Source organism: Silene latifolia, chromosome 6 (genome assembly GCF_048544455.1).
Source record: "Silene latifolia isolate original U9 population chromosome 6, ASM4854445v1, whole genome shotgun sequence".
Taxonomy (NCBI): Eukaryota; Viridiplantae; Streptophyta; class Magnoliopsida; order Caryophyllales; family Caryophyllaceae; genus Silene; species Silene latifolia.
In genome coordinates, this window is record NC_133531.1 from 130,674,658 (window position 1) to 130,688,037 (window position 13,380).

Here is a 13,380-nt window from a genome sequence, read left to right on the forward strand (position 1 = left end):
CGCTTAGACGACAAATCTTTGAAGGCAAAGTGAACGATCTAGCTTCACTAGTGAGCCATCCATACTTGGTGTCAAGAGGGTTATGGGCAACCCAATTGTACTTGTGTATCATAGTATGCAAATCAACAAGATGACCACCCTCCTTTGCTTTATACTTGTTATCCTTGTTAAAGTTAGGATCAAAGTACTTAGCTAGGATAGTTACTAGGCCGCCATTGACAATAACGGTAGTGCCCTTCTTCCCACAATCAATGTTGAGCCATCTATCTACCAAAAGCCTCAAAGAGTTGAAAGGCTTGGTGTGTACTCTTCCAATGTTCAAAGCCGATTCAAGAAGAATAAAATCAAGTTTGGTGAAATGGTTGGTATCTTTCCTTGCAATAATGGTGTTTCCTATGACCTTGTGCCATACCCTTATGCCCGGATGGTGGACTAAAAGAGCACGACTAGCATGAAAATCCTCAAACTTCCTCCCGGAAATTGCCTCCCAAAGAGGGTCGGGGTCATACTTTCCATAATTCTTAAAATAACTTGGTTCATCACTAAGACCCAAAATTTCACCCAATTCCCTAAAGGAAATGCGTCTACTAACATTAGCTAGACGAAACTCGAGATTCTCCCTAGTCTCAATTTTGGTGACTTTCAAAGAGCTCAAAAACTCCAAGGTAAGGGAGGGGTATGTCAATTCTTTTGATTCAAACAATTTCTCTAACCCCATGGCTTTGAAAAAGGCTCTAGTTTGCTCAAGAACACCCAATTTTTCTAAGGTATTTTCACATATAAATTTGGTGGATTGAAATGATTTCCTAGGAAACTTGGAAAAAGTATCTCTATGGGTTTCGGAAATAAAAGTTACCTCCGGATAATGCAAAAGTTGAACAATTTCCGGAGTACAAGATGTTGTTGCTCCCATAGAAGGTTGTTGTTGTTGCACTTCCAAATTTGGGGTTGCTACCACCATAGCCAATGCCTTCTTTGCTTGAAGCGCCTTTTGCCTTTGTAAAAGTGTCTTTGGTGCCTTTGTTGCTTTTGTTGCTCCCTTAGTCCTTGCCATTGATGAATTAACCAAGAAAAGAATGAAAAATCTTCAATTTGTAGTATACCCAAATCGATTGAAGGGTGAAAGGCTTTGCCTTTATGAATTCAAAAATCGACTCAAAGGTTGAAGATTTTGTGCTTGGTTTTGATTTTTGATGAAGGAGGAGTGATTGATTTGTGGTTAAAAGGATGATTTGATTTGATTTTGGTGAATGTAGTTGAGGAATTTTGTTTTTGTGATGGAGAGTATGAGGGTTTTGATGTTGTGAGTAGTGTTTATGAATGAATGAATGAAAGAATGAAGGTGGAGGGGTTTTTTAAAGACCGAAAAACTCGAACTGCAAGGGCAATCCGTGCGGATTCTGCCCAATCCGGGCAGATTCTTCACTTTCTGGGTTTGAGAAAACTCGCCTAAAGACGGGCGGATTCAAGAGAAGACGCTCATATTTGTTGACACGGGACGGGCGAATTCTCCTGAAGACGGACGGATTTCAGTCCAGGGATTTTTCTTGTTTTCCTCAGCAGAGAAGACGGGCGTCTTCTTTCCAGGACAGACGGATTCTTTGAGACGGGCGGATTGCTGTTCAGGACGCCCAGATTCTCTTACAGTCAAAATTTTTTCAAAATTTCAGCTTATAGGGACGTGTGTCTTCAACCCAGTATGCTCGGATTATTTGCAGACGGGCGGATTCTGCTGAATCCGTTCGGATTCTACCCCTTGTACCCGGATTCAGTTACATCCGTGTACAGTGCATATCCCTTGCTATTTTTCCATTCTTCTTCATATCTCGTGTTCTTCATTGTGGGGGCACTACTAAGGTATGGATACCCTAGGCAATTGTCATCCCCACACTAAGCTAGAGCACTACACATCAATTGAAATTATTAGTCCCTCCCTCACTTCTCTCAAACATGACAATTATCTTGATCAAAGTAAATAAAAATCCAAAGATGACAAAAATTGCAATACAAGAATTGAAATGTGAGTTAGGGAGTTAGAAATATTTACAAATGGTGGTTTAGGGAGTACTCCACCAAACTCTCATTCTTGATGAGATGTCAAGGGGGCATGTCCAAGGTGTTGTTGATGTTGCTCAACACCTTGAAAAAGTAATCAAAAGCTTGTTCATTATCATGGTAGAGGTCTTCAATAGACCTTGGCCCTTGTTGTCGGTCTTGATCGATGGCATTACCAATGTAGGGATTAAAAATCCCTTCAAATTCGTCGTCCCAAAGACCACAAACTTCATTAAGTTGATCATTGAAAATCTCTTGATTTGATGGAGACAACTCTCCCAAATTCTTCTCTTGACCAATGAGGCCATTCTCTTCTTTGATTGATTTTGATGAGCTTTGCAAGCTCTCCTTGTCACCATTCACTTGCTCTTTGAATGGAGCATCTTCAATTTTCTTCTTTCATTGGAGTTCCGATTTCTTCCTCTCATCGTTTCGGCTATAATGATCAATCATGAAACATGGTTCATGCAAACGAGGAGCTCTCATAGTCTTGTCAAGATTAAAGGTTATGCTTTCATCTCCCACTTCTAGAGTGAGCTCGCCATGTTTCACATCAATCACCGCACCCGCGGTGTGTAGGAAAGGTCTTCCTAGAATGATTGGAATGTTGGAATCTTCCTCCATATCAATAATGACAAAGTCCACCGGGATGAAAAACTTTCCAATTCGCACGGGGACATCTTCCCATATCCCTAATGGAGTCTTCGTCGATCTATCGGCCATTTGGAGCGTGATATTGGTGCATTTAAGCTCTCCCATCCCCAACCTTTTACTCACCGAGTACGGCATGACACTCACACTAGCCCCTAGATCACATAAGGCTTTGTTGATCGTTGTGTCGCCAATGGTACACGGTATTGAGAAGCTTCCCGGATCCTTTACTTTTGGAGGTGAACTCCCTTGAAGTATTGCACTACTCACCTTAGTGAAGGCGATAGTCTCAAGTTTCCGGATCGACTTCTTCTTTGTGAGGATATCTTTCATGTATTTCGCTTAGGCCGGCACGTGATTGATTAATTCTGTAAAAGGAATTGAGACTTCCAAATTCTTCACAATTTCCATGAACTTTCCAAGTTGGTCATCAAATTTGGGCTTGGCTTGACGACTTGGAAAAGGGAATCTAATCACAATGGGCTCCTTCTCCTTGACCTTGTCTTCATTTTTCTTTGACCTTTCTTCTTTTGATGATTCTCCATCTTTGGAGTTTTGCACGATTTCATCCTTATCACTAGCTTCCACAACTTCATTCTCAACTTGCTTCTTCGGTGCTTCATACCTTGTACCACTTCTCAAGTGAATGACACTAACCGTTTCATGTCTTGGGGGATTACTTTGAGGTGGTAATTGTGTTGCGAAATGTGTCCTCAACAATACTGCGATCACATGATTTAAATATCATAATTAAATCTCAAATTAAGAATACGTGAGGGATGATTCTTTATACAGTCGACTGACCGTCATTAATCGGTAATGATTGGCTAACTAGAGTTTGACATTACTGTCGTGTGACGGTGGTGGTCAGTTGATCCCTTTAGGTCACACCTATAGGATGAGGCCCAAATAGATATTTAATTAATTGTATGCGATACAGATTAATTAATTCCTTAATTATGGGAGTGCAATTTTGCGTCTTATTTTAATGTGATTAAATAAAGATTAAATTTAGTAATTAAGTGTTATATTACTAAATTAGTTGAGATATTAATATACGTTTTGAGGTAGAGGTAATTAGTTAGTTAAAATTACAAAGTTGTAATTTTAACTAACTAGTAATTATGGGACCCATTATATATTGATATAATGGTAGTATACTACTCAAAAAGTGGAGTGTATATTATATTATTAATTGGAATATTTAAGTGTTAAATGATTACATTAATAATTAAAAATGTAAGATAGTTGAACATATGACTTATAAGCATTTGTGGGACAAATGACAAAAGGCAAAAATAGACCATAAAGGGTCCATTATTTCGGCCAAATGAGAGCAAGAGATGCTCTTGTTTTGTCTTGTTCTTTTTGTTATAACAATGTGTGATAGTGACTTATCCATGACATATCTTACAAAGCTTAAACCCTACACACTACCTACACAAACTATAGACTAAAAACAAAAGACAAAAGATTCCTCTTTTGTCCAAAAGCCACCGGTTTTGGCTTGATAAAAGGAGCATTTGGTTGCTCATTTTATCACTTGTTGTTTTTGGCTAGTTTAGTTTATATCTCTCTAGCTTTCTCACATGCAAAATTCATAAAAGCTCTCAATAAATACGAATACACTAAATCTATTACTAGAAGTAGTAATATAAGAATATTAGTATTATTAAGGTAATATTTCTACTACATATCTAGTTAATATTAGTAGAGATTTTTGGGATTCATCTTGGGTGCAATTTATTGGAGTGGCTTCTAAACTTGGAGTCTTAGGAGGATCATCCATCATTATAAGCTCAAGAACAAGTGAAGGAAGGTGACCTTACTTGTGCCCAAATTTTCGAACCAACCAACAATGTAAGGAACATTGTTTTTCTTATAAATCTTTCATTTTGTTATGCATGCACTAGATCTAAAGAACAAATAATTAATAAGTTAATTAGTTCACTATTAGAGGGGTCTAATAATAGGTATATGAACCTAACAAGTGGTATCAGAGCATAAGGATGTTGCATGCATAATCGGTTATTGTTTTTCCGAGTTAAAAGGTTAACATATAAAACTTAAAAATTTGTGATTTGTAAGTACAAGCCACGAAATCACCATGCATGTTATATATTCTGGTCCTAAAATTTTTTTAGGTCATTTTATGATTCATGGAAATTTATTGCTCATTTTAAGGATTTTTGGTCATTTTATTACATTTTTATGACTAAAATGGGAATTAAAATGCTAAAAATAGTTAAATTTCGTTTCTGACCTTGAAAAGTTTATATGACCTCACATGCATATTTTACAAGTTGTGTGTAAAAGGACGAGTTAATTTGATTAATTTTGCATGATTTATGATTTTTATGAGATAAAAATGGATTAAAAGAGGTAAAATGGTTAAAAATAGTAAAATTTCGAATTAAGCCATGATCTTTTAATATGTTGTCACATGCAAGATTTACAGAGAGTATGTAAATTTCTAGATTTAAATATCTTATTTAGCATGATTTATGGATTTTTGAGTAAAAATGGCATAAATAGTGACTATTTTAGCAAAAATTAGCTAAAACGTATTGCATGGCTTGAGAAAATTATTTTAAGTTGCATAAATATCCCACTAATCAGATCTAAAGTTGTAAAAATTATTGGAGTAATTTTCGGATACTTTATGTATTTTATGAGATAAAACCGATAAATTGCAACTATATTTTCTCAAAATTAATTCGAAAATTTTAACCATGATTTTTGACATTATGAGTGTCATGGATTTATTCCAGAATGTTCAAAAATTTAAAATTCAAATTTTGAAACTTTTATAATTTAATTTGGATTTATTACATATAAATGATGATTTTAAGGTAAAAAATGAGCATAAAATTAAATCAAGTTGAATTATTGTCAAAAATTTAGTGATGACTGATTTTTGAGTCCTAAAATGTGTTAGGATAATTAACTTAAGCTTAGATGTGATTTAAGTGTTAATTAGTGATTTTAAAAGGTTATTATCACGCATTTCCATGAAACCGGGTTATATGTACGACATAAGTTAAATAGGGCGTTTTGGCACATGATTTTGCATGATAGGAACATATTATAATGCTGCATATTTCAATTGTTGAATGTTTTTATTTATATATAATTTTGAATTATGTAATTTTATCTTAGTATGGCCTTAGTTTAATCAATATTACCCGTAATGAAAGGGAATATTGATTCGGTTGTAATTTAATGTGATCTCGAATCACTTTTATTTTATTTTTATTAGTTTTTCCATTTTACAAATGTATAATAGGAATAGCTTTGTATTTTTATTATTACTTGTAATTATGGAGCATCTTCAAAGACGGTGCAATTCGGAAAGGTGATCCGACAAAGACGGTGTCTTGGGAGGCGTGCCACTTGAATATTCAAGGGACCAAAGGAGTTGGTTTCCGAATATGTAATAGATTATTTGATTTTCTTTTTTAGGAAGGCCATACTAGGAATTTTATTTATTGCTTTGCATTTCTTTTAATATGTTGCATGCATTGCCAAATCGCCATAACAACACATGCATATCATATCGAGTTATCGACCGTGTCAATTATAATTATCATAGTTCACCCCTTTAGTTCACTTAAAACGTGATAGATAATAAATTGACAAGACCTCTCACATATAATAATTGAGATAAAGCCTTACCAAATAGTAGAAACCCATGAAGTACCAATTTCATGAGGGAGTTAATCCGGCTTCACCGTAATACAAACCTTGTTACGTTGGCGAAGTGGGGTAGTAAAAGGTTATTACATCGAAATTTGGATTGAGCTCAACGAAAGTATTGTTGACCGTAGTCGCATGTGTTCCGGGCTAAAGATGAGAATTAGAGTAATTTTTATCGACCGAGAATTCTAAAAGTAGAATCGATTAAAAAGTTAATCCACCGAGTTATATTAGTAAGAGATGAATCGGCTCACCGTGCCCGAGTTGATATGAACTTGGATCTCGGAATCATTTATGTAGTTGGGTGGAGGTCACTATATAAATGCAATGCTTGTAGTTAAATTTACGAGTATTATTAAAACGATAGATGATAATTATTTCCTTCATTTACATTTTTGTAGTTAATTATTCGCAATGAATTCATCTTATACTCCTACACCAATCACCTTAATTCATAGCTCCAATCATACGATGAAAAATGCTCCGATTATGACAATGATACGATTTGAGAATTACGCGTTGGCATTAGTGAGGATGGAAATCTTTGTCTTTTTACTACTTCTTCACCTCCCACTCACATACTCATGCCTACCTCTCAGGTAAGAGGATCATATGAGGGGAATCTCACAGATTCCAAGATATCCTTGTTTGATGAAACAAGGAGAAATATCAAATTAAGTGGGAGTTCTAGCAAGAGTGTCCTTGCAAATAAAAGAAGTATTGGTATTGATAATGGAAAAGCAAAGAAAGGTAAGAAACCCAAATCCGATTGTGAATTGGAAGTTGATAGTGAGACTACCACAAAACCAAGATGGGTATCCAATCCTACCATGAATATCATTATTTTAAATGTCATGGGCCAATGGAAGCATATTTGCCCCGAGTATTTGGAAGATATCAAGTTGGACTTATTACTCCAAGTGGGACTTGGAAATGTGGAAAAGCTAAACAAGGGTGATGTGGATCGCCGACAATGAATTGGAGCTCAGGTAGCCGCCACTTCAAGAGAAATTTATATACTTGTTTTAGCAAATAGCTTTGAGTTATAATTTACATAATTGTTATTATGTACCCACTTAGTCTAAAACATTATTTCCATTTCTATGTGAGACATGAAAGGATTTATATTTTGCCTTCAAAGACAATTGTTGTATTTTATTGAAAATAGACATGGATGTGAGTCATGTCACTTATCTTTATGATACACAAGTTTTAGACAATTCCAACTCATGTAAAGATATCTACATAATACGTTCCAAAAGACTCATAACTAGTAATACAAATGATTTGTACATTTGATTTTTCAATTAGGTTACGTAAATGAGAAACGCATTAAACGCTAGTGTCGACTAGAATTATTGAACCATTTGATTTTCAATCATATGGAATATGAGAATCTTGTCTCCTTTGCAATAAAATTTGTACTTCCTTTAGTGGTAAAGGGACACAAGCAAGTGATTTGTTGAGACTAATACATGCCGATGTATGTGGTCTAAATATGCATAATCGCAAAGGATATTTATGACTACTTCGTCACTTTTACCAATGATTCAAGTAGATAAGGGTATATTTACTTAATCAAATAAAAGGTGAAACATTTGAGAGATTTGAGAAGTTTCTTAAATGACGTAGAGAACCAATTGAATAAAGTTCTAAGCATTACGACCCAATCGTAGTGGCAAAGATCTAAGTAATAAATTTGATTTATTAAAGATGGATTATGACCTAGCGTCACTACCCATAAGCTCAAACTAATATGAGTCGGTTTGGGTTGATGAACTCAATTTTGGGAATTTGCAATCCAAAACGGACAAGTAATTCTAATCGGATGGTCAACCATGAGATACCTAGAATATAGAGTCTATCAAACCATATGACATGGATCAGACTGTCATATTATATGTATTAAGCTGCCATGTTTGGGATGGCCTTTTGAAAGCTAATACATAATCTAGATAAACACTAATACTCCGTTAAATATATATGTTTGTGACTCACAAAGCTATCTCTCATGAATATTGATATATTTCTGAGAGATAGAGTGGGAGTAGATTGAATCGTCATAAACATCTCTTTTAGTTTAAATGTTACTTTGTGAAAGTAATAGAATTATAGAGTGGGAGTTGGTATTGAACTATAGTCTATGAAGATAGATTGAGAGCATAGTTCAGTGGGAGTTTATCGCACATGTCTTATTGTTTAAAAATGTTACTTTGTGAAAGTGATAGTATCATGACCTTGTTACATACGAGTCGTAGCATTACAATCCTAAAATTGTTGCTTATGAGTAGATTTACTTTAAGGCGCGGGTCTCCTCAAAAGTAAATAGAACTCCTGAGTACACAAATGCATAAGATTTACATGAAGATGTTGATCAAAATTAATTGTGTTAGGAATTGCTGCATTTCATTTTAATGAAGAATGGAAAATAGAATTCGCTTTTCTAAAATGGGAATTTAGAGAAGGAAGTGTTTTAAAACACAAAACCTTAGATGAAGATCTAAGAATCCTAACATATTATGCAAAGCTATCTTAAGTGATCACAAGATGGTCTTAAGCTAGCATTAAAGGATTATACTTTTCATTCATGTGATTATAGTGAATTGTTTCATTCACATGATTGAAGAATCATGATATACATGAAGTTAAGTGGGAGCTAGAATTGTTTCTCTATGTCTTGTATGTTGATAACATATTACTTATTTAGAATAATGTACCAATTCTCTCTTCTGGCAAGAGTGATTGGGAGACATGGAAAGGGATGTAAAGTATTCTAGATTTTGAATCTATGTGAGAGAATATTGGCATAGAGTTGAGAGTCTTATGAGGATAAGATATTTCGCATCTGTTGAACAACAACAAAGTTGAATGGCTTATTCATGATGATGAAAGTGGAATTACTATGATGGAATCATAGTCGTTCACTGAACCCATTAAGTTGTTGATTACATGAAATCGATTACTAATGTTTCCGCCATTAGAACGATTATGTATGGCAACAGACGCACGTGCTGTGATGTACCATATGCTAGGTATATTATCAATCAATAATAAGTTAATTCATTAGATGGGCTTGTGAAAGCCTTAAAGTACAATTGATGACTTATACACATGTTTGGATGATAAACTAAGTTAATGTGTTGAAGGGTTGCACCAACTTTTGTTTCCAAGCTTAAAAGGATTTGATGAAATCCTAAGCTAATGTTATTGACAAAGGAGCAAGAAACTGAGAAAAGTGTTTTAGTTTCGCGCATTGCAAATACTACAAAGTGAATCTAAGTAAATTGTGATAAAATTGTCAATGTATGGATTAAGGGTGAATCCTCAATAAATGACTTTATCACAAGTTATGCGATAACAGTGGGAGCATCTTTCAAGTTAAAGAGACCAAGTCTAGTAAGGAGTCTAGACATGTACTTACATAAATTTATGTCATTAGAGATGACATTCCATGGAAGGAAATAACAATTAATAAAGTGGAATATATGGATATCGGGTATATCTACTTTCCAAAGCTTTTATTGCAATTTAACTAGTGTTAATAATACACTAATGATTACAGAATATGAAGTAGTAATAGTGTATTGACTATTCATATGTGATGATCACATTTATCGTTTGAGTTTTATTAAACTCACCCGCTACTTTGTCGTATCCGAATGCGTTGTAGAGACAAATTGAACCCCATTAAAGTGAACTGGATTGACATTGTATTCGCCCCTAGTTACTTATATGAGGTGACGTCTCGAATTGACTAGAGTGTGATGCGATTGATGGCAAGTTCAAATGCCATAGAGTCATATGGGATGTCTAGTCGATCACATAGGCAGACTGTATGGGACAATCACGGGCGTGTGACCGCTTATAGAGTTCGGTAATTCATAAAGCCTGGTCGTGGCAAGAGCTACTATAGTATTCTTATGAGTCAATTCTTTTGACTAGAGACTATTCGCCCAAGTTGGCACAACTTCTGATTAGCTTTGATTTATACTCTAAGATTTCGTAAATGAGGTCAAATTGGGTAATATGATGGACTGTGGCTGAACGAAGGGAATAGGGCGATAGGAATTGTCCACCCCTTGTCAGGGTTGTGTGAAATCTCAAGGCCACTCGAGGAGTAGTTAACTGGAAATGCGTGGCCACGCTCGGAAGATATCTATGATAGATAACTCCGGTCAGACAGTTAATCTCCAGATCGAGAAAACCACTCAAGATATGATCAAATGTAAGTACGACCTGCAAGACACCTTGTATTGAGTGGGAGATTGTAATAGGACAAGAGAATTGGTGACGCACACTTGTCGAGGACAAGTGGGAGATTGTTGGGAAATGTGTCCTCAACAATAGTGCGATCACATGATTTAAATATCATAATTAAATCTCAAATTAAGAATACGTGAGGGATGATTCTTTATACAGTCCACTGACCGTCATTAATCGGTAATGATTGGCTAACTAGAGTTTGACATTACTGTCGTGTGACGGTGGTGGTCAGTTGATCCCTTTAGGTCACACCTATAGGATGAGGCCCAAATAGATATCTAATTAATTGTATGCGATTCAGATTAATTAATTCCTTAATTATGGGAGTGCAATTTTGCGTCTTATTTTAATGTGATTAAATAAAGATTAAATTTAGTAATTAAGTGTTATATTACTAAATTAGTTGAGATATTAATATAAGTTTTGAGGTAGAGGTAATTAGTTATTTAAAGTTACAAGAAGTTGTAATTTTAACTAACTAGTAATTATGGGACCCATTATATATTGATATAATGGTAGTATACTACTCAAAAAGTGGAGTGTATATTATATTATTAATTGGAATATTTAAGTGTTAAATGATTACATTAATAATTAAAAATATAAGATAGTTGAACATATGACTTATAAGCATTTGTGGGACAAATGACAAAAGGCAAAAATAGACCATAAAGGGTCCATTATTTCGGCCAAATGAGAGCAAGAGATGCTCTTGTTTTGTCTTGTTCTTTTTGTTATAACAATGTGTGATAGTGACTTATCCATGACATATCTTACAAAGCTTAAACCCTACACACTACCTACACAAACTATAGACTAAAAACAAAAGACAAAAGATTCCTCTTTTGTCCAAAAGCCATCGGTTTTGGCTTGATAAAAGGAGCATTTGGTTGCTCATTTTATCACTTGTTGTTTTTGGCTAGTTTAGTTTATATCTCTCTAGCTTTCTCACATGCAAATTTCATAAAAGCTCTCAATAAATACTAATACACTAAATCTATTACTAGAAGTAGTAATATAAGAATATTAGTATTATTAAGGTAATATTTCTACTACATATCTAGTTAATATTAGTAGAGATTTTTGGGATTCATCTTGGGTGCAATTTATTGGAGTGGCTTCTAAACTTGGAGTCTTAGGAGGATCATCCATCATTATCAGCTCAAGAACAAGTGAAGGAAGGTGACCTTACTTGTGCCCAAATTTTCGAACCAACCAACAATGTAAGGAACATTGTTTTTCTTATAAATCTTTCATTTTGTTATGCATGCACTAGATCTAAAGAACAAATAATTAATAAGTTAATTAGTTCACTATTAGAGGGGTTTAATAATAGGTATATGAACCTAACAAATTGCCCCTTTTGTCTTTGTGAGCTTGAAGATGCTAGTTGAGTTAATTGTGTTTCCAACATCTTGGTGTGAGCTAGGATGTTGTTGATGGTGGTTTCCTTTGCTTGACTATCTTTTTGCATTTGAGTGAAAAATTCTTGTTGATTCTTTTGCATTTGGAGGACCGCTTTTTGGACATCAAAACCTTGGTCATTTTGGTGATTGTATGGATTTTGATTTTGGTAACCTTGGTTTTGATTGTAAAAGGGTCTTTGATTTTGGTTTCTCATGGGTGGTGGAGTGTATGTTGTTTGAGGGTTTTGAACATTTTGGCTTTTGTATGAGAGATTTGGATGGAATTTGGTGTTTTCATTGTAATAGTTGGAATAAGGGGTACCACTCTTGTATGCTTGGAAAGCATTCACTTGTTCATTTGTTCCCCTACATTCACTTTGGCCATGTCCCAAAGTTCCACAATTCTCACATATCCCACTTGGGATTGATGAGGATGCCGTCATGGCATTAACATGATGCTTTGATGATTTTGAGGTTTCTTCAAGTCTAGCCATAGCTTGTTCAAACTTCAAATTGATTGTGTCAATATGAGCACTAAGTTGAGCACCCAATTGAGTAACAGAGTCCACTTCATGCTTTCCTCCTCTAGTAGCCTTGCGAGGTCTACTATATTGTGAGTTATGGACCGCCATTTCCTCAATCTTGTTCCATGTTTGATTGTCATCAACTTCGGTGAACATTCCATTTGATCCCATGTTGAGAATGTTCCTTGAATCTTCATATAAACCGTTCCAAAATTGTTGTACCAAGAACCATTCGCTAAGTCCATGGTGAGGACATGAGGGACAAATTCCCTTGAACCGCTCCCAAGCTTCATACAAAGATTCTTCGTCCCTTTGCTTAAAACCCGTAATTTGAGGTCTTAGCATGTTAGTCTTTTCCGGTGGGTAGAATTTTTTGTAGAAAGCTAGAGCCAACTTCTTCCAAGAATCTATTCCGAGAGTGGCCTTATCAAGGCCCTTCAACCATTGTTTCGTGGTGCCGATTAGAGAAAAAGGAAATAAGACCCATCGAATTTGGTCTTGAGTCACACCGGTTTGAGAGATTGCATCACAATAGTCGCAAAAGGTTTCCATATGAGAATGAGGGTCTTCACTAGGCATCCCCCCAAATTGGTTCCTTTCGACTAATTGGATAAAGGCGGATTTGGCAATAAAATTTCCGGTTAGATGTTGTGGTGTAGGAGTACCATTGGGTAGGTTCTCCTCGGTGGGTACGGAATGTGACGAGAATTTAGGCATTGTAGGTTGATTTTGTGGGGTATTGTGTAATGGGTTCTCCTCTCCTTCTATTGTGAAAGGGTTGATGA

At 35.3% G+C, this 13,380-nt stretch overlaps 1 non-coding gene across 1 annotated transcript; it reads left to right on the plus strand.

Moving 5' to 3' along the window:
* The first annotated feature begins 12,833 nt into the window (after positions 1-12,833).
* On the plus strand, positions 12,834-12,940 carry LOC141589208 (small nucleolar RNA R71). The gene has a single exon (XR_012520158.1). It is a non-coding gene; the product is annotated as a small nucleolar RNA R71 (small nucleolar RNA).
* Positions 12,941-13,380: the final 440 nt, after the last annotated feature.